Source organism: Rattus norvegicus, chromosome 3, assembly GCF_036323735.1.
Source record: "Rattus norvegicus strain BN/NHsdMcwi chromosome 3, GRCr8, whole genome shotgun sequence".
NCBI classification, from domain to species: domain Eukaryota; kingdom Metazoa; phylum Chordata; class Mammalia; order Rodentia; family Muridae; genus Rattus; species Rattus norvegicus.
Window position 1 is genome coordinate 146,388,122 of NC_086021.1, and position 22,146 is coordinate 146,410,267.

A 22,146-nucleotide genomic window follows, 5' to 3' on the forward strand; every position below is an offset into this window, starting at 1 on the left:
CAGCAGTGATAAGCGTAGGGGGTGGGGAAGACTCATGGGGTGCGGGGGAAGCACAACAAAATGTTACTCCACAGTTCATTGGATGCCTATTTAAATCCCACGGTGGCCATCCAGAGTAGGGTAGCCATAGCAACAAACCAGAATGTTTTCCCAGAGTGTGAGGACCTGATGGAGGAGGACAGACAGTGCTGAGTACAGGGGTCTCCAGCAAGTAGACTTTTCCCGGGCACAGCTCTGCCTCACAGACTTGAAAAGAGCAGCTGTAGCCGAAGCTGTGAGTCTCCTCAATGAACACAGAGTATATCTATAGCTTTGGCAACCTCCTTGGAGAACTGAAAGTTGGCTTCCTTCAAGATAACCTAAAATGAAGCGTATTTTTAAAAATATCTTTGATCAAGTTCACATTTCGAGGCATTGAAAAACAAGAAAAACAAAACCAGACAGAAGACCACATGGGAGCTGGGAGTGGGAGCTGTGATTGTTCCTTTTCGAGCAATTCCTTCGACTGCTATGCATTAGGTAGGGCTTTGATCCTGGGATAGTCACAGGAAGCGAGGGAAGGTTCATGGAGCCAGTTTGGTGCCTGCCTAGCCCCTTCTGTCCGGCTGCTGTACCAGCTGCCCTGGGGGTGGAGGCTGGTGCCTTCCAGCTGCTCTTTGTAGAGATGTGCCTCTCCAGGAAATGCTTATGAAGTCCTACTGTGATTCAATGACTGGGGCATAAAAACTTGGCCTCTTGCCTCAGTTCCACGGCATAACCCAGTGTACAACAAACTTTCCCGTGATATCAGCGTCAGACCAGATTACAAGAAAATGTTTTCTATCTTGTTTTCCCTGTCCTACTTTATCTCCCCCAGTTCCATAAAGAATCTTGTAAGTATTTTCAATCAGTAAAATGCCTGTAGGATGATCACACTTTGAAGTCTGGCTCCTAGGTAATCCAATCTCAATCTGACATTTTGGGATCCATCCTGGGAAAAAGACTGAGACAATCTGGCTTCCGTCTGTGGTCCATTACCTGGGAAAGAGTGGCCTGTACTCTCAGGTGACGTGATCCACAATGGTAGAGTTGCTGGCTTATGAGTGCACATGACTTTTCAATATCTGAACATATACCTTAACTCAGCTAAACTTCTCACTCCTTTTTCATTTCCCTGTGCAGATCATGTTATCAATACCTCACACCAATGATCTTTCCCATCAAAGATTACTTTCTAGGGAACCTGATCAAAGCCATAGTCTAATACTTGAGGGAGAATAAAGATATGTCTTTTGTAACTTTATGGAATCTACCCAAGTCTATTGATATCTGTTCCAAGTCACTCCAAGCCATTTGCAAATATTACTGGTGACAGAGATCTCCTTGATACTATGATCTGAATCATATCATCTGTTGGATGAAGTTACCCATAGGGCAGAGGCCACCTCAGCTGTCTTTGAAGAGCTCTCTCTACCATTCGCCATGTGCTCAGATTTGGATTTGGGAATGAATGAAAATAAATCAAAGTCTAAAGAATCTATGGTTGGGTGGGACAGGTTTAGATATCATCATAAAACTTTTAGGATTATGTCTCTAAAAGAAGGAGTTTTTATCTATTAATTTTTTGTTTTGTTTTGTTTTGTTTTGTTTTGTTTTGTTTTTTCACTTTGAAGGCATTTCCTGCAAAGCTCTGACCCTTAGAGCCCAATAGAGAGAGACCCTGTTTAGTTTCTTTTCTGGCCTTGGGCACCTGTATTCTAGGTCCATACCTGATAGGGCCATCTTACCAGGAGGTGGGTAGGAGGTTATCCCTTGTCTCCTAACCTCTCAGAGGCCGTCATGAACAACTAATGATGTCGGAATTGCAAAGCCTACACACTGGCCTCTAGCTGAAACCATACTGTGGAGAAATTCATTGTGTAGCTGAGGAGTCTGAAAGGAGCCAGATTCCAGCTGAGACCGCGCTGCTGATCAACTCTTTTCCAGCGCTCTGGCTTTCCCTTACTCCCTTGCCAGTTTATGGTGGCACCACTCCCTCAGCTAATCCTTTGAAAGGAGCTTACCTGTGAGCCTTTGTACCTACCAACAGCCACTGTCATGCTGGCATCTTAGAAAGTGGAGGACCACAAAGGGAAGGTCGGGCTGGGAAATGACCACAACTGCTAATTTGTTCCACAGCAGGCAATTGAAGATTCTTGGTGTAGGAAGCATTGGATTTCATCCCGTTTTCCAGTCATCCAAATATGTCTTTAATCTGTGGAAACAAAGAGAAAGGCTACTGGTGCTTTCTTTTTCAAGAAGTTGGAGAATTGGTTTCATTCCCGGCTGTATCCTTAGTGCTCCAGACAGGGGGTCCTCAAGTATTTGTTGAATGTCGTCGAACAAATACATCATTGGCAGACTTTTCTATTTCTGAGCACACTTGGGACACAATAAAGATATTAAAATGGCAGGCTTAAGGGACAAAAAAGATTAACCTACTTTTAGCTTTATTAACTTTGCTTCTGCAATCTTTCCAGTGAAGTGGGGCAAGTCTTATTAAATGCTAATTATCTTCACTATTCTTTCACATTCTGCTTATTTTGTTCTTGTGGATGTGTTTCCCACAAAGAAGTTAACTTATTCAACTCAAATGTTTACCATGCATGAGTTCAAAACTATAATTTCTAAGCACTTCACCTTACTGAATTCTAAATGCCATATCAAAAGCTGGCTTTGACATTTATTCAGATCTGCTTAGTTTTACTTTATTGAAAAGACCGTGTAGCACTAAGTCACCTAAGGAATCCGGCAGCCTCTGAGGGATGTGATGAGCAGAGTGGAATATCAGGATCTTTGAACTTTACATGATGTTATGTCTGGCAACAGTTTTTGCTACTATCTTTCTTTGTTAGTAGTAAAGTTTACACATTGTTTGACAGATGTGAATTGAATGAAACTGAACGTGGGAGAGTAGTGCCGGGGTTTTGTGCCCAGATTTGTGTCCGCACTGCCTTAGTTAATTGTCAAGGTTGGAACTTAGAGCAAGTTCAACATTTGAGTGCCAGAGGACACCGTGATGTGCTACCTCCATTTCTATTTTCTTTCAACCACATCTTTTGTGTGTTTTAAGGGTGTGATAAGTAGCAGGAAGCACATTCACACTGATGTGCACAGAGCTCTAGAGCTATCATTGTTTTGTGAATTTGCCACCCTGTCCTGCAGCCCTGCAGCTGCATCAGCTTGCAGCCTCACCAATACAACAAACACTTCTGTATTGTACCACATCTGTGTGATTTTCCTTATATCTATTCTAATGAGCGCGAGGGGATACCTCGCTTTGACTGTGATCTATATTTCTTTGCTTGTTAGTGCTATTGTGCACACATACATGCAAATAAATATTGATCATATGCATGTGTCTGCAGAGAAACAACTATTCAAGTCCTTTACGCACTTTTAATTGGGTTGTTTTATTTGGGTGTTAGGTGGTTAGAAAAATGTTCATACATTCTAGTTTTATCCCTCATCAAGTATATAATTTGAAAATACTTTCTCCCATTCTGTAAGCTTTTTTTCTTCACTGTGTTGCTTGTGTTTTTTTTTTGAAATTAAATTTTGCTTTCCTGTGTGTGTGTGTGTTCACGCGAATACATGTACATATGTGTGTATGAGCCAGAGAACGATTTTAGTATTCATTTTTGAAGTGCATCCACCTTGTGAAGACAGAGTCCCTCATTATACTGAGACTAACAACTAGAAGAAGTTGGATTTTCAACAAGTGTTAGGAAATGTAATGCAGTGACTGGTGGGGGTAGAGGAGTACCTGGTGGGACCATGCCAGGGTGTCCTCCTGAGGAATCAGGCCAAGTGATAAACCTGGTATACGGGTGTTCATTTGGAAGGGATGGAAATGAGGGACCTGGAGAAGGGGTAGAGGCAAAGAGACAGAGCCATGAGACAGAGCAGCAGGGACTGAGAAGGACAGAAAGAGAGAAGAGAGACAGGTTGCATGGGAACAGAGTGGAAAAACAGTAGCACAGGGAAGGGGAAGGTTGGGATAGCAAGCAGTCCCCTTATAGGCTACCAGGCCACCTGCGTGTGGCAGAGGTTCAGATGGTGATACAGGTTGCTGTTTGGTCCCTGTTTCTAGATCCCTGGAAGGAGTCTAGTGGAATTGCTTGCAAGCCAAAAGTAAGTCCTATGGAACTGCCTCTCTTGTGATTATAAGCAGGAGCTGCTGTAAACAGTCTATTTTATATGTGAGCTTAGAAACATTTGTTATGGAAGTTTTTAATCGATATTTTCTTCTAGGTTTTCTATAGCTTTAGGTGCATGCTTAGGTCATTCATCCATGTTGACCTAATTTTTAAATGTGTTGGGCAATATCATTCTCACTCCATTCTCTTTCATGTACATGTTCAGTTTTTCCAGTACCAATTCTAAAGACAGTTTTCTTTTTTCAATAAGTTATCTTGGAACCCTCGACAGAGAGCGGCTTGACCATGTATACAAAGGCATTTTTTTTCTGGGATTTCTACTGTTTCCTTACCTGTTTTTGTGCCAGAACTGTGCTATATTAATCACTGCCACTTGAAATAAATTTTGAAGAAAGGGAAAGTGATTGTACCACTTTTGATCTTCTTTTCAACATTAATTTATGGGTTTAAAATTTCATATTAATTTTGAGATGTTTGTTTCAATTTCAACAACAAAAAATAACTCGTATAAATTCAGCAGTGGTGTATTTAACAATGACTGTCATGGCTCCACGTTGCTTTTTCTGCTTAGGATGGCTTTGGTTACCTGAGACTTCGTGCTTCCATTGCAATTTTAGGATTTTCTTTTATTCCCTACATCTATGAAGAGTGACATTGGAATTTTGGTGGTAATTTTATTGAATCTGCATATATTCATTTTATAATATTAATTATTCTAGTCTGTTAGTATTGGGTAGCTGTGCATTTTCTGTTTTCTTTGATTTCTTATTTCAGTGTTTTGAAGTTTGCATTATTTAGGTCTTTGAACTCCTTGGTAATGTTTTAGCCACCTCTCTGTCTCTCTCTCTCTCTCTGTCTCTCTCTCTCTCTCTCTCTCTCTCTCTGTCTCTCTCTCTCTCTCTCTCTGTCTCTCTCTCTCTCTCTGTCTATATATATATATATATGTATATATATGTGTATGTGTGTGTGTTTATCAAGTTCATCTTTATGTATCTGAAGTTCATATATATGAATATATATGAAGTTATTTTAGGTATTATCATTTGCCTGTTTCTTTATCATCAAGTTTATTATAAGTATATAGGAAAGGTAACAAGATTTTTAATCTGGGTGATATATAAATGTCTTATTTGGGGCTGAGCTTTCCATGCTCTCTTATCTCTTATCTCTGCACTTTTATCTGTTATGGATCTCTCTGCTGTATACTGAAAGATAAATTTTTTTCTGATGAGGCTTGAGATATGCACTAATCTATAGTTATAGGAATAAATCATTAAAAGTTGGCTTAATATTATATCCATTTAGCAGAATAACTGTAATATCGTTCCCCTTAGGAAAAGATACTACTTGTCTAGGTTCTTGGTCCAAATGATGTTGCCAGGTGTGAGTTATACTATGTGGAGCAAGCCTTAAATCTGAGCAAATGTGACCTCCATGCCACTACGGTACTGCTGGGTATATCTTGCCAGGCCAGCCTTCACATCCTGAGCCATGAGAAAATATGGATTCATACTTCGAGATTTCATCTTAACCTGGTGAGAATGCATAAGATTTTTTAAAAAAAAAATACAGTAAATTCAGGCAAGAGGGTGGGAGAAGAGAAATAATAAATCACTGTTGATAGTGCAAAGTGGAAACTGTTGGCAATCAGGCACCTCCAGGGTCAGCCCTGAGGGACCCGATGACAGCAGAACACATCTCCACTAGCTACGCAGATGTGACACAACCCTGTTGTGACCTTTGTTCCATGTCCTTCTGTGCAATGCACCACAGCCCCAATAAAAGGCTGTGCTTTTCCTCCCTTCTTTCCTTCCGCCACCCAGAGGCAGCCTTTGTGTCCCATTACTCCCTCCCTTTTAATACACCTCCCACATGAGAACTGCTGCACGCTGTGACTTGTAGGATTTTATTGCTTTGTTCCATCAGAAGCCACTATAGAAATCATGGATTTAAAAGAAAAAAATCTGGAAATAGCAAGTGATCAGTGTGTAACACACTTGGGCAAATACTCTAAGGGCTCTTTATATCCTACCACAGCGATACCTGTTTGTGAATATCCGTTGTTGCTCTGTTCAGAGTAACCTAAAAATGGAAACAATCTAGATTCCCGTCAACTATCCAATGAATAATGAAAATATGTATTATTGATGTAATGGAATATTATTCAGCTTTTAAGAAAAACAAGAAATTGGCAGATATAAATGGGTGGAACTGAAAATTATAATCCGCTTAGGGTAACTAAGACCCAGAAAGATAAATACTGCATAACAGCTTAGATCTTCAAATAGATGTGCTTCATTTGCAATGTACATAGAGGTCAGGCGGTTGCGGGGGGTGGTGGCTTTAACGTAAGGAGAAACGGGGAATAATGGGACAGTTAAATGAGGTATGGAGTATGGGAGGACAGGGTAGAGTAGGAAGTATGGCATGACATCATAAATAACACTAAACACTTTTCAAAAATTCTTCAGGAAACCCAGTACCACATCAGCGTCTGAAACTATATGAATCAGTTCAATCAGTCTGCACTATTTGTATACAGGGAAAAACTTTCACCAATTAGCTTGTCCATAAATGATTGACCTCTCAATCACGTTTTGATCTTGTGCACCTCTGGGACCAGAGTTTCCACATGCTGCTTGTGTCTGTAACTGCTTCCAAATGCTGGTGCCCAGGGTATCAACGATCTGAATCAAACCAGATAGAATTCAGTCTTTCAGACTGCTCTCCGACAAGCAGGAGTGTTAGCTCTTGCTCAATATTTCTTGTGCCTCCTGAGAGAAGAGCCCTGATAGGCGAGATTTATTCACAGTCCCCCTGTGGCAAGCTGAACGTGGGAAACATGTCAAATTCTGTGGATTTTCCTAGCTTTTGTTCTGGAATTTGATTGTGGTATTACAATAGCCTGTAGCTTTATTCTTAAATTCTAGAGTTCTCAGATGTTTGAATACAAACACTTAATTTTTTTTGTCTCTGTTAATATGTAGATCTCATTTCAGGCAACGTTTTTAGAAATCAAAGCAAGTGAAAGAAATTCATTTATAATGTTGAAAAAGGCCAAATCGCAAAGTTTATTGTATTTTTTATTTGTTACAAGGTATGAGCGTTTAATGCTAGAGGAAAAAGTTACACTGGGACTTAATGACTCATGAGCCAAGGTAACTCTGACTACTTGAGGATAGAGCAGAGTTGTGTTATAACCATCACTTTGATAATAAGAGTTCTAGTAAGATAGGATAAAAATGTGAAGAGAGCGGAGAAAATTCTTACAGGCCCACCTTCATGCCTGTTGCAAAAGATGTGGGTCCGAAATGCGGAATTGTTATAAAATGCATGCTAAGAAGGAGATAGGTAGGTTGTTGCTGTGGTTGTTACTGCTTTTGTTTTGTTTCCATTTGTCTTTGTATTTCCTTACTCAAAATTAAAATTTAAATCGTGGAAGAAAAGTTTTATTTATTTATTTATTTATTTATTTATTTATTTGTTTGTTTGTTTGTTTATTCTGTAGAAGCAGCTTTTGTGAAACACCTTATATCTAAAGATTTAAAGACTAAAACTCCAAGTTTTGCTAAAATTGTGCCTTTAGGTTGTATTTTCATGGGCAGTCAAGGCTGAATTTTCACACACACACACACACACACACACACACACACACACACACACACACACACACACCTGCCTCAAGGCTGTTAGGTCTCCTTTCCTTGGTGCAGATCACCTTGTGTCTTCCTAGCCTCATCCTTCTCAGCTTGAATTCACCTTAGGAAGACTGTAAGCCATTGTTCTTCTAGGCTCGGAACTTTGAAACATACCCATGGTTAGCAGTAAGAGTGACAGCCTAACAGGTGTCTGAAGTGGAAATGTAAGGGTTCTTTGGAAAGTCATTGGATGGTGTTTTGCTGGGACAAACATGTGAAGGAACGTCTCATTAAAGCGGACACGAGCGAAAGGCTAAGGCAGACTTGTGAAGGAACATTTTGCTGAAGCAGACACAGGAGAGAGGAAGTTCTGCTAAAGCAAGCACATGAAAGGATATGTGACAAAAGATTCTTTGCTAATGACACACATGCATTGGTCTTCCTTGCACTGCATAGTCGAGCTGCATTTGTTGGGACACCAGAGAGAGAACTGCACCAAAAAACTTCCGATGTTGTTCTGCAGTTTGTTGCAGAATCGGTGTACTCAGGCTAATTGGATGCACGTGCTGAGACAAGAGCCATACTGAGGTAAGAACTCTGCTGAGAGAAGATCTGTGCTACAGCAAGGCAGGCAGAGGACACATGATGTGACAGAAACAGAGCTTCGCTTGCTGGTACAGCTAGCTATGCAAAGCTTGTGGGTCTCAAGTCTTTGCTGATCTTCGCTCCCCTCAGAGAGGCACAGCTGAGAACTGCTGGTTGTTCCTGTTGGTTCCTCTGGTAAAAATGAGTTCTTTAAAATATTTCATGAACATATTGACTGGTGGCTTCCTCCCACAAGTATACATGGTTAACCTTGATCTAGGCACCCTATGGACAGGAGTAATGGAACAGACAAGACACTTTTCTTCTTGGAGCTTAGCTTCTGGGGTTGAGAGAAGAAACAAAGAAGAAAGTAAACACGATTAATAAGTCTTGTATACTAGAAGATAAAAATACTAAGAAAATGAAAATAGACTGTGACAAAAGATATGGGAAATAGGAAAAGCAGGGTGGACCAGTCATGCTTTAAACATTGTATGCCAGCACAGCAGCTTTTGAACAATCCTGTCTCTGCTACCCACACCCTTAGTCAACCTTTCTTTTTATTGTTAGGAGTTCCACTGGATAAATATTTTAAGTTTGGGTGTTTGTGTGCAAACTATTTATAGCTGTCCCTTTCTTGTTTGGTTGGTTTTTTTTTTATAACATTTTAAAATATGAAAAAGCTTTGTTACTTTGTGGGCTCTGTAAGAACTGAGCACATAGTGGATTTCGTCAATCGGAAGTTGTTTGCCAGGCTCTCCCCTGAAGCATATCAAACTGAAAAGTTTACTTTCAGGGCATATGCTTGTATGCACTTGGAGGAATGTACACTCATACCCTGAGGGTTCTCTGTGCTTCCTTCCTTCCTTTCCTTCTCAAGAAGACCTACCAGAATGCGAATAAGATTGACACATGTAACAGGAATACATTTTAATCAGCCCTTACACATTCTTAGTATTAATGATGACTTAGCTACAGATGGCTGGTTTCTCTGTATACAATGCTAGGGAACAGGATGAAGCCCCATATTACTTCTTCACCAGCAGTCAGTACAGGAGCTAGGGTTACTCCTTGATAGTAAATCCTCCCTCTGCTACAATACTTTCCACATTGGGCTTTCCATCACTGGCTTGCCAGTTATAGGATTTTGCACAAGGATCCAAAATGACAACTACCTTCCAGCCCCTGACCTTAATTCCAGTCTCTCTTTATTCCTGCCTCCTCCTTCCCTGAATCAAAGAGGTAACTGAATGTCTTCTCTGTAGAAAAGGGAAAAATATCCAAGGTTGGTAAAGACCAAGTGGTTAAAATAAATATATGAAAACTGAGACTCTCAATGTAACATATATAATATATATATTTGCCTTGGCAATATGAACTCTATTGTGCTATAGGACATTAGCTTTGGAAATCCTCACACACATATGTTTTGAACATTTGATGTGCTTGTTAGCAACATTTCCATTGATCAGAGGTAGGAACAAGTGGCTAGTTTTGCACAGCCGCGATTGGACAAAGCCCGATGTGAGCCAGGCTGCTTTGGAGCCTCATGCTGCCCATTCTTTACAAGCACATGAGTATCTGCTTCAGTTTGTAAATACTCACAGCTCATGATGCACCAGGGCGGTGTGGTAGTCATCACTAGCATGACAATTGTCACATTTTAGAAATTTTGAAGAACATGATTTTAGGCTCTTTGTATCTGTGGATACCAACATGGTCTACCTGGGTTGTCTCCACAGTTGCCTTTTAAGTCAGTTTGTGGAGAAAGCCCTACGTGACTGACTGCTTCTCTGGGTACGTGGAAGGTTTTGCTCTACCTCTGAGACGTCTTACAGATATGACAGGAGACAGAGACCCAGACATGGGTGAGACTAGGTCCTCCCTGAATATTTCCTTAATTATATACCACCCATGCAACTATATGATCACCTCCATTTCTATTTTAGCTCATTCTAAAGTCACCCTACATTGTTTTACCTTCTGGTTCAAGCCTATTCTTCTCTAAGACAATCAAATGCATTGTTATGCCAACTGTTTCTCTGATCAGTTGCCAATTGAACAGTAAGCCTCTGTTGTATGGTCCCTCTTTCCTACTCTGTTTTCTCCATAGCTCTATATGGCATGGTCTGGAGACTTGCTCTTGATACCTTGACTAGCATACAAGCCCCATGGAGCAGAAAAGTCATGCCTCTCCTGTCCCCACTGACCCAGGACAGAACCATGAACAGTGTTTTTCCACTGCTTGGAAAAACTTGATTGAATGATAAGAAAAACCAGCAGAGGCACACTGTAGTAACATGGGGACATTCTTAAAATACACATGTCACCTCAGTACATCACAAGGGAAGACTGTAGTGCTACTAAAAGTTCATTGATATAGATTGCAGCAAACACAGGAGCATTTAGAAAGACACAGTTCAGTGTGAGCAAGTTCTGAGAGCTATTTGATCTGCTCATAGCAGTTGGAAATCTTGCTTAGCTGGCAATTGATTTTCTGAACAATGATGATTAACACATGCTACAAAAATACCCTCTGAATCATCAGAGAAAATTAGATTCTATTTAATAGAGAACCTGTGAGTCCCCATCAGATGCATTTCTTAATTATTTCAAAATCTATGATTCACTGTTAATCAGGCCACATGAGTAACGAGAGGAGTTTATTTCCTAGTCTAGCAGGGTAACATTAGGTTTATTGTGATACCATCGCTCAGTGTGTCTGCAAAAATGTCTGGGAGGAAGCAGAAAGCAAATACAGTTTAATACTTCCTAGTTTGGTATAAATTCCAATTGTACGGAAAATTGAAACTAAGGAAAAAAATGAAAATATGAACAGTCAGGCTAGTCCTCAATAGCCATCGACACACACATACAGGATGCCAGGTGACAAAGTTTCCCTGACTTACTGGCCCAGGATGTCTGCACCTAGATTTTAGACCTGCCTCTGGTACATTACTGAAGCCTCTCATCTGGGAAGAATGGGGTTTGGAGGGAGAGAACGACCAGATTGACATTGCCCCAGGCTGTGAAGAAATAACAAAATGAAACATATAGCTCACCGGGTGGTAAGCCAATCATTATCTTTTTAGTTCAAAGTCCTAAAAATTGGAATACAGAAGCTGTGCTGTGAGAGATGGGCCAGCTGGGGATATACAAACAGCAGGTATCGCGGTTCAAACGTCCATGGTAATCTGCTCATGTTTTTTTATTATTATTTTTAATATCCCATGATTGCAGCATATGCCTCATAAGCCTTCAGAATGATTCGAGGTGGTATATCACTGTATGTGCAAAGAATTCCTAATGACTACAAGCCACCGTGGCCAGCTTTATAAGTGGAGTGAAGGGAACATTTGAGATGTAATAATGAGTTTTAGGCCCAATTCACTCAGGGTGGAGGAAGTTAATAACCACGGGGAAGAATGTATTAGTAAAAGAAGCCACTTTTAATCAGAACAGTAGCAAAGGCTTCAGTTGGGAACATGGAACGCAGGAGTAGAAGTGTGAGGGCACAGGAGAGGAAATAGAGCATTCGCCTGCCCTCCTTCCTGGAGGAGCTCCAAATACATTTTTGTTTTAAGGCACTGTCTTTGTTTTTGCACTAGCAATTGGGGACTTGGGATCTCTTCCAACACAACAAGAAGTAGAAAGCTAAAAACTGAAAACCAGCAGCTTTTCTTGGGTCTTGAGATCACGGGATAAGCTCTGCCCCAAAACCCAAAGGCAGACAGGTGGATACAGAGGTTCCCAGTTCCTATGAGCAGAAACCTGGATGACAATCCCACCTAGGAACCAAATGGGTACCTGATGAGTGGCTAGAGGCTCGACGTGGATACAGTTGAACATAAGAACTTCAGGGTAGTTTGTCTTGGTGGGGCATGGGGACGACATGTCTGTGAATTTTGTTCTCAAATGAAGATCAGAGGAATCAAGGGTGGGAAAGGCTGGGAGGCCTGAGGTGAATCTGTGAAGAATTAGGGTCTGGAGTATAGGGAATTTGTTCAAAATACATTGTGTGAAATTCTCAAATAATTAATAAAATATTGTCTTTTTAAAATTTATTTACAATCCGGTCATTTTCCCCCTCCTTTTCTCCCCCCCATAGTTCTTCTTCCCATTCACACTTGCCCCTGTGTCTGAGAGGATGCTCCCCTATCACCAGGCCTTGCCCTTCCCTGGGGTCTCAAGTTTATCAAGAATTAGGCACATCTTTCCCACTGAGGCCAACCAGGCAAGTTCTCTGATATATGTATGTGTGTGTGTGTGTGTGTGTGTGTGTGTGTGTGTGTGTGTGTGTATATATATATATATATGTGTGTGTGTGTGTGTGTGTGTGTGTGTGTGTGTGTGTGTGTGTGTGTGTGTGTATCAGGGGCCTCATACTAGCTCTAGTTCATATATGCTACCTGGTTGGTGACTCAGTGTCTGAGAGATCTTGGGGGTCCAGGTCACTTAAGACAGCTGGTCTTCCTATGGGGTCACCAACCTTCTCAGCTTTTTCCATCCTTCCTGTAATTCAACCATAGGAGTCCCTGACTTCAGTCCAGTGGTTGGGTGTAAGTATCTGTTTTTGTCTCAGGCAGCTATTGGTTGGGCCTCTCAGAGGTGAACCGTGCTAGGCTCCTTCCTGTCTGTAAGTATATCATAGCATCAGTAATCATGTCAGGCCTTGGTATCTCCCATTAGATGGATCCCCAGTTGGGCCAGTCACTGGACTGCTTTTCCCTCCATCTCTTCTCCATTTTTGTCCCTGCAGTTCTTTTAGACAGGAACATTTCTGGGTCAGAAATTTTGACAATGGGTTGGTAACACCATCTGTCTTCTTGAGGTCCTGTCTATCTACTGGTAGTGGACTCCTCCTGTTCCCTCTCTCACTGTTCAGCATAATAAAATTGACTACAGTCAATTACTGGAGGAATTAGAGGTAGGTGGGTTTGAAGTGGAGAGGAGGAGAGGAAGAAGGAGGTTAGGGAATGGGAGGAGAGGACCCATGAGCACATGGACAGAAGAAACAGCATACCTCTGGAGTACACTGCAGGAGACGTAGCCAGGCCAGCAGGTAGGAGAGTAGATTAGGGGTGACCTTGCAGTAATTGTCAATGCCAAATAAAATAACTGTAGTTCGAGTATCATTTATTTGTAAACTAGTTGGGGATAAGCTTAAATTGATTGAACTACAAAAGGAGGAATATAGGTGGTTTTCAGTATTCTGAACATGCTGTTCATCATGAATCCTGACTTAAACTGTCCCACCAGAGTCCCTGTATGATACACATGACTCCGCAGTGCACTGTGTACAGAGGGAGCTGAGGAGGGTGGTGGGAGAGCAGATCCCCTTAGTCACTTGGCTGACATCAAAACTTGATCTGGCCACTTATCCTTTTTCCAGTCTTTTTTACTTCCTCCTTTAGACCTTTCTTTCTGCAGGAGAATTCCCATGTACGTAAAATATGTAGTAGCCATTTCTTTAATGAGTTTCAGAGAAAAGTGTTCTGATAGGTAAGGATGGCTAAGCATTACCTTGGCTAGTGTGTAAAGAGTTAGAATCTTCTTGTGGAAGCTTGAGCCCAAAAAAGAAAAAGTCATAGTCAACCTACCCCTTGTTTGCCAATTGGGAGATCCAGCCTAACTTCAGCCAATAAAGCTTTGACAGTGATGGAAATGTTTGTGCTGCCCAACATAGCAGCCCCTTGCAGCATATGGCTATTGAACATTTGAAATATGTCTAGTTCAACCTAGAACCTTGAAACTTTAATTTTATGTAATATTAATCTAGCCATTGAAGGGTCCTGACTACTATATTGTTAGTATGATCATAGCCTAAGCCCTATTTGGTTGTATGTTCTGGACTTGGAGTGGCTGTAAAGCAGGTTTTTAACATTTTCTTCTTTTTAATTTTTTCCCCACTTTCTTTCCAATATTGAAATGCAGAAACAGTATATGTATTGAATGTGGTCCTACTGAGAAGAGAACCAATGACCTTCCCTCTCCCAAGTCTATCTTCAGGATCCCAACATGAAGGGAAGGTTTAAAGAGACACTGAGATATATGCACGTGTAAGCAGTCCAGCCATGGTGGTGTTCCCTACTCATCACTGTTCGAATATTTCCTCAGTGAGTAGAGCCTAATTCTTGGATTTATGGAGACTCTGGGGGAAGGAAAAGAAGCACAGCCTCGTTAAAGGGATTAAACATGGCGTTTGGTGTGCTGCCTGGTTAAGTCAAAGGCACCTGAGAAACAGCAAGTACAGCAACATCACTTTGACTTGTGTGCAGCCTCTCAAGAGCAACAGAGGAAATCCTCACATACAGGAGCCTCCCTCTGTATCCCAAGGGATGACTACACCCTGTCTTCAAGGTAGAGCTGCTAAGATGAGAGAAAGCTGAACAGATTTTGTTCTTCACTCTTCTTTCTTCACGCCTTCCCACATGGCAGTCACCCTTTCACAGCTCCCCCTTCTCTCTCCACTTTGGTGTAGGAGAAACAACTCTACCTTCTCCTGGAGGCCTTTGTTTCCTTAAGTGTGTCTCCATGTTATGTAAAACTTATTTTATATATTACTCTGATTGAGCATACTATCCAATTGAATTCCCAGATCTAGCTCAGACTCTCACTGTCAGAAACTATTGTTCTACTACCTGTATGTTGTTTTAGACTTAAAAGTACCATTTTAAATCTAAAAATGTTTAAAGAGAAAGTAGCTAAAGTTATGGTTATTAAATATGTATTGGTCAATACTGAGATAAGATCCTTCTCCCCAGAGCATCTTGATGAAATATTTTTCCGACAGCCAACACAGAGATGAGGCTCTGAAGAGTTTGCAACACCAGGAACATGTTTTGTCAGCAAAGGCTATGTTAATGAACGAGGCATCTTATGAATGTTTTGGATTTTGTCCTGGTGAGACCTGAGAAATTATGATAATCTTAACATTGTCCCCAACAGCAGGGGAGACAAGGGTGCTTATACACCTGTTTCCATCTTTATGTGAAGCTTTACTCTGTAGATAGTCATTGGTATTCCACAACCTTCAGTTCCTGTGCTCAGGTTGCTGTTTAGCCAGATACAACTCTGGGAAAAGCGTGTATCAGCATGAGTAAGAATCTTCATATATGGTCCACAACTGTCTCCAAGAGCTTCCAATGACCTCTAGGATGAGCTAGATGTCATCAATGTACCAAGCGTATATTTTTCAGATATTCAAGAATATTGTCAAATTCATCGTAGATACCACTGTAGGGGTTGTTCTACATACAGTGAAAGTACAAATACCCAACCAGAATCAAAGGAAATTATGGGATAATAACTTCAGGAATAGAGGCAAAATATGAATAGGATCTTCATTATTTTAGGGTCTCAACATCTATGTGACTCCATTGTTTCCTCTTTTCTTTTTTATTGGATATTTTCTTTATTTCAAATGTTATCCCCTTTCCTGGTTTCCTCTCAGGAAACCCCCTATCCCATCTCCCCTCCTCTTGCTTCTATGAGGGTGTTCTCCCACCCATCCACTCACTCCCTCCTGCCTCCCAGCCCTGGCATTCCACTACACTGGGGCATCGAGCCTTCACAGGACCAAGGGCTTCTCCTCCCACTGATGCCTGACAAGACCACTTCCTGCTACATATGTGGCTATTCCCTCTTTTCAAAACAAGAGCTTCTTCTCTCCAGGATAGCCCAGAATCTTCCAGTCACTTCAGTCACCATTAGCTACAGTCCATGGTACTTGCTTCTATCAGTCCTTCCCAGAGGGTCCATGTCCATGCATGTCACTCCATAAAAGTGTCTAATTTGTGCATCCCATTGGTATAAAATCTAAAAGTAGATATGTGTCATATTGGCTTACTAAACAGTATCTATTAGAGCTGAATATGTGGTATACTATATAATTTTCTTACTTGTGAGAGGCAATCATGGACTATATAGTAATATTCTGTAGAAAGAAAGAAGAGAAAAAGAAAACAATTGGACATGGTTGTAATCACTAGTATTTCCAGTACCCGAGAGTTCAAGATCATCTCTGGCTTCATTATGATTTTGAAGTCAGACTAGGACATATGAGACCTTATTTTCAATTCAACAACAAAAACATGAAAAAGAGCATCAAATGCCTATTATATACTTCAGTAAGATAATTTGTGGTTCTGAGAACACAGACAAAGGCAGATCTACAAATCACAAAATCATACACGTGGTACTAGATCAATGGAATTGCTAGTTGAGGCCTGGAATAAGTAGTATCTCTCTCCTACATGACATCTGTCATTTTCTATCCTCTCAAGTTAAGGCTTTAGAGAGAAGTTGACACACAAGGACCTGTGAAAAGGTAAATTCCCATCCACCTTCCAGACAGGCACTGATTGACCTTGATATGTTCCTGTCTAACACATGGGCATTTGTTGCTATATCCCCAGAGCATTTGAAACATTACTATCTCCCCTTGATTCCTGTGTCAAAAATAAGTACAATGAATGAATATAATACCTTAGTTTTATGCTGATTATACATGAAGTCACTAATATTTGGGACAGACACAGGAGATGATATGTATGTTATTAGCTTTGTTACATTTCTTGCACTTTAATATTGCATATTCAGGTATCATAAAATTTCTCATAGCAGTACCGGTGCTAAAGAAAGAAATCCTCATGACTTCCAGTCTACTGGCTTGTTTGTTATCAGGCTAATGATGTAATCTTGTTCTAGAGAATAGGATGAATAAGGCCTTTGAGTTCCTACTAAAAATAAGTAGTCCTCATTAGCTCACCTTTTTCTCTTTTACTCATTTCTCCGCTGTTTAGAACATACATGAGTTGCCTGGTAACATGGCGGTCACACTGTGGCTATGCAACAATGAGTTACTGAGATTGAAGAGTCAGAGTAAGTAACCTGCTATGAAGGGCATGTCTTTGTTTTTTTATTTTTACTTTTTTTTGCTCTGTATGTGTGTGTGATATGAATGACTTAGGCATGTTCACACATACGTGTCTGTGTGTCTGCATGTGGAGGCCAGAGGTTGACATCAAGCATCTTCCTTGACCATTCCCCACCTTATATATTGAACAGGGTCTCTCACTTGAGCTCAGAGTTCCCTGATTTGGCCAATGTAATTAGTGCTTTGCTCCAAGTATCTACTGTCTCTGACCCCCCAGTGCTAGAATCACAGACAGGCTGCCAGGTATCTGGCTTTTACATGGGTGCCTGGAATCTACACTCTATTTCTCACATTTGTCTGGCAAGTGTTTTATCCACTGAGTCATTGTGCCAGCCCCTGGGACATGGGTTATAAATGATGCTATAGAGTGCTTGCAGTAATGTGGGACTCTTTCTTTAAGCTTTGTCAAATATCTTCATTTAAGGCACTGAGAGTTTTGGTTTGGCAGAAAGAGATGCACTCTTGGAAGCAGAGATCCTGTCTCTAGTATCACTCATCACAGTTGGGGCCAATGATCCCCTGGAATGTTGGCTTGAAGTAATTTTGAAGAAGTTCTAATTTTTTAAAAATGCTATTCCTACTCCATAGGAAGTAAAATTTTCCTATGAGTAACTGATCTTGAATTTATATTAATCTAGCATGTAAAATAATGCCAGATATAGCTTATTCTTCAGTGACAGTACAGTAGGTACTATTCCTATCTTCTATCCAGATCTCTCCAAGAGTGTCTTACTTAGAGAATAGCTGATGGAAGATGAAATTGTTAACCATCTAGAGATATTTACGTCTGTCTTTGAAGAATTGCCCATGACAGTAACCTGACCAGGAAATACTTGAAGGTTGTATGTTCTGCTCCTGGAATAGTTTATGTCCTGCCATTGTGAGCTGCCTATAGCAAATGGTAAACCAAACAAGGAAGGAAAAAGTCCAGCACTATTGCCCCAGGTTGACCCAATGCATGCTCCAGAGTCCTTGCAGGATTTGGGCTATACTCAGGCCAAACCCAATCATTCCTGGGCTCCTTGTCTGCCCTGTCCCCTTCACGTTCCTTTTCTTTTGAAAAGGCTTTTTTTTTTTTTCAGTAAGCCAGCTTGACCAAAACATCTTCTTCAGGGCTTTATGACTGAGGAAGCTGATACATGGAAGGCTCACTAAAGGAATCCACCATTGTTTCAGTTTTTTTAAGTCACTGAGAAACTTTCTAAGTAAATTAGTTTTGTTGGTGTTTTTAGGAGTATCTCTAAACATGTACCAAGCTTCAAAGGAATTGGTGAAACCTCTATTTTTGTGTGACTACATTCGTAATGCTAATATTTATGGTGGGAGGGAGCCTATTTCACTGTGTGGTACCGTGTCAGATGACATGAGAAGTGTGGCACAGTTTCATGTTGCCCCCTAAATCTCGATTTCCCTTAAAGCTTCGAACCACTTAGAAACAGAATGCTCAAACTAAGTAAAATGTCTTTTCCTTAAGATTATTTTTTTACTGCTACATCAATGAATAGAATCAAGGAACCACAGATGGAAAAGTGGTTTGGGATTGTCATAAAATTGATTTCAGGCTCAACAGGGGCATGAACTCACTGAGAAAGTTCTCTGCAATTTCAGCCAGGTGCCCAAAGGAAATTAATATGTAGATATCAGAAGCATAACCAGACTTCTAGTAGTAAGTCAGCCCCAGAATTCTGGTGACAGAATGACTGACAAAGAGATTCTAATTAGGCAAAGGGAAGAAGAGGGAATGAGTGCACTCCCTGAAGGATCTGGCTGGGAGCAGTTCTATTCTTTGGCTTGGATATTGTAGTCAAGGTTGCCTTTGTTCCTTCAGTCCAGAGAGATAGAAAAGAGCTGGGTAGAGGTGTGTTTTTTTGTGATACTATCTGTGTTCTCTCTTCATGTTTTATGAATTCATGGCGAGCTGAAATATAAATGGAGAATATTGATCACAGTTTTAGATTTATTAGGAAAACTGCCTATGTGGACTGAGGGGGCACCGCTGTTCGTCTTCCCTGTCATCAGGCTTCTGGGAGTTGGATGAGTCTGTACGTGAGCTGGCAACCACACAGGGTATATTTCTTAAATCTTTCACCAATTTCTCTCTGCTCAGTCTCTTTCTGGAAATCTTAATCCTTTCAGCAAATATTTTAAAGTATTCATTATGTGTAAGGACAGGTGAGAATGTAGGTTCTGGCTGGAACAAAATGTACAAATAGAACTTCAAATCCAAATGGAGAGAAACAGGTGTTAAAAGACGTGTATGTGGATGGCGATGTTTTAAAAGGAAGAAAGTCATCTTTAACATGATCCTTAGAGGGAAAGGTGGTTGCCATTTCAAATTAATACTCATTATGGCCCTATGGACAGAATTGTCTAAGCCACCATGTATGAGTGAAAAGCCAATGTCTCTGTGCACTAAACTATTCTAATATCTTTAGACCCTGAAGATGTTTCATAAGGACTTTGAACATCCAAAAGACATTTTATAAAAGTACCCAAGGATTTCAGAAAACAATGTGCTAAATGAAAAATGTCCTTCAACACCCTCTAGGGGAAAGGCCCCAAAGGTATATGATGGTATCATTTATTAAACGAACACCATTGAAAGTGAAGAATCACATTTTAAGAGGTCAAAGCTGTCGGGTTCATGGTTTTCAAAAACTGTCAAAAACGAAGAGGGAGAAAGGCAGAAAATGTCTAATCACATTTACTGTCTTGGTGTCTGAGACTGAAAAATAGAAAGGAAAAAGAAAAGACGAGAAGGAAGAGAGAGATACAAAGGTAAAGAAGGGCAGGGAAAGAGACAGGAGAAAGAATTTCTTAATTTACTCCAGGCCTTATGTGGTTATGTGTTTGACTATATTTTCAAATAGAAAAGCAGACATTTCCATGAGCTTCAAGGTGAAAGCAAGCTAGGTGTTCAAGCATCCAAACAGCATAGCAACTGCCAGAATGTTTTCTTTCAGTCTTCTGTTTGAAATTGGTAACAGACGTCAAGCATTTGGATTTCTTTGTAGATGTACTATATTTTAAAGCATAAAAACAGCATTAGGAAAGGGGTCTAAGCATGACTTGTTACCAGCTAATTATTTGTAAGTCATCTATGTGTCCTCTGTGCTCAAAACACTGTGAGAGGCATCGAGGATACCAGATGTACAATTTCATACGTACAGATTTCTAATCTAGTTAAACAGAGAACCAAATGGGTATCTCGTGTTGATGCTAGTAAGAGTTATTATCCCGCCAAGCTCTCTATATGTTCTTGTGAAGTCAGAGGAAACTTATTAGTGTTTATGTGAACAAACAAGATACAGAAGTGAAGGAAGTTACCCAAGTTTTCTCCAGCTGAGGGCTGCTGACTGCATTACCTGTGCCTCATTAAGAGTTGGGGCAAAGAATGCATGTCTCAAGACTCTTCAAGCATCAGGAAAGGTGTAGGTAATCATGCAGGATAAATGAATGGAATAATACAAGGTAAGTCACAATTATTTGGTACTAGAACACCAAGCGAGTTGGGAGAAGGCAAGAGAGAACTGAAAAGCAAGCAAGCTCTATTCTGAGAAGTCTGTTCAGTCTTGATAAGACATTAAGATTGATAGAAGATGCAGATGCACAATCCAGGACCTTGAGACAAGCTTTCAGAAGAAAATGATGTAGTAAGAAAATATTTCCAGGAAAAGCAGTGGAGAAAGAGTAAAGAATGAGAGCAGACAAGGTAAGTTTTCGGGAAAACGTCCTGGTCTTGCTCCTATTTCATGGGGAAACTTTGGAGCTTAAATTACATTTTGGAGTCATTTTGTATCAAGGAATCAAGCCATCTGGGGTTCCTATTCACATCTCTGTGAGCAAAGAGCTGCATGCTGCCCTGGGGAAATGGAAATTCGCAGAGATTTCTAGTTCTCTGTGACTATGGGAAAATAACTGTAGTTCAGTGCAGAGCTCAATCAGTGTTAGAAAAGTGGGAAGATCTGGTGAATAGTACACAATACATAGGCTGAGGCCAGCATTAACTTCTACAGTTCACCAGACAACTGTTGTCATTCGAAATGGACCATTCAGACATTGCAATGTTTGAACTGAACAACATTACACTCTCTGCATAAGGGTATGAGGATGATAGCAGCATAAGCAGAGATGAAAGATGAATAGAAAAACAGAATACCAGAGAGAAATCAGCACAATTGGGAATTATGCATGAAGATGACTATAGACATTTAAACATGCCTATGCAAGCAGCATGGCCCCTCCAGAATCTTCTTGTCATGACTCCAAAGAGCCTCTGCTTTTTACCTTCTCAGTTTTTATCCCACACTTGCAGTGTAGGTGACAGACATACTCTATTCTAATGCAGAGTTGAAGGAGAGCTTGTCTTTAATCACTGCGATTTTAATTTTATTATTTATCTGAGTATGTCTTCTTTGAAGTCAGATGTGAGTAGGAAACTGGAACCCAGGACATAAGCAGAGGTTTTGTCACTTGGAAACGTGCTGCGTAGAGACATGTGGATGACTGTCTTTGTTCTCACCATGTGCTTCCATGAGCTGACCAGAACAGGAAAGGCCCACAGGAAACACTAACCTGTAGGTGGACAAAGGAAATGTCCTGGATCGCAGGATGACTCTGTGTTCAACGCTGCCTTTCCCTGCTCCACCCATCAATTCCATGGTGACATCAACAGGAAAGGAACCACGCTTTGACCTGATTTAAATCTTTATTTACTCCAGCAGTCTATCCTGAAAAAAATATGGAAAATTGTTACTCAAACCTCATCTAGTGCTTTGGAAACTTTTTAAAATTTCAAATTGATACA

General features: G+C 40.6%; 1 long non-coding RNA gene across 2 annotated transcripts in view; it reads left to right on the forward strand.

The window, feature by feature from the left end:
• Window positions 1–7: 7 nt before the first annotated feature.
• LOC120101705 (uncharacterized) overlaps window positions 8–22,146 on the forward strand; it is a 61,389-nt gene continuing 39,250 nt past the window's right edge. The window contains exons 1-4 of one of the 2 annotated variants that reach the window (XR_010065405.1): window positions 19–519; window positions 5,513–5,713; window positions 14,336–14,761; window positions 17,206–17,284. This is a non-coding gene — a long non-coding RNA (uncharacterized LOC120101705). Of the gene's footprint in view, window positions 520–5,512; window positions 14,762–17,205; window positions 17,285–22,146 lie in introns of both variants that reach the window. The other variant, XR_010065404.1, reaches the window with a different exon arrangement.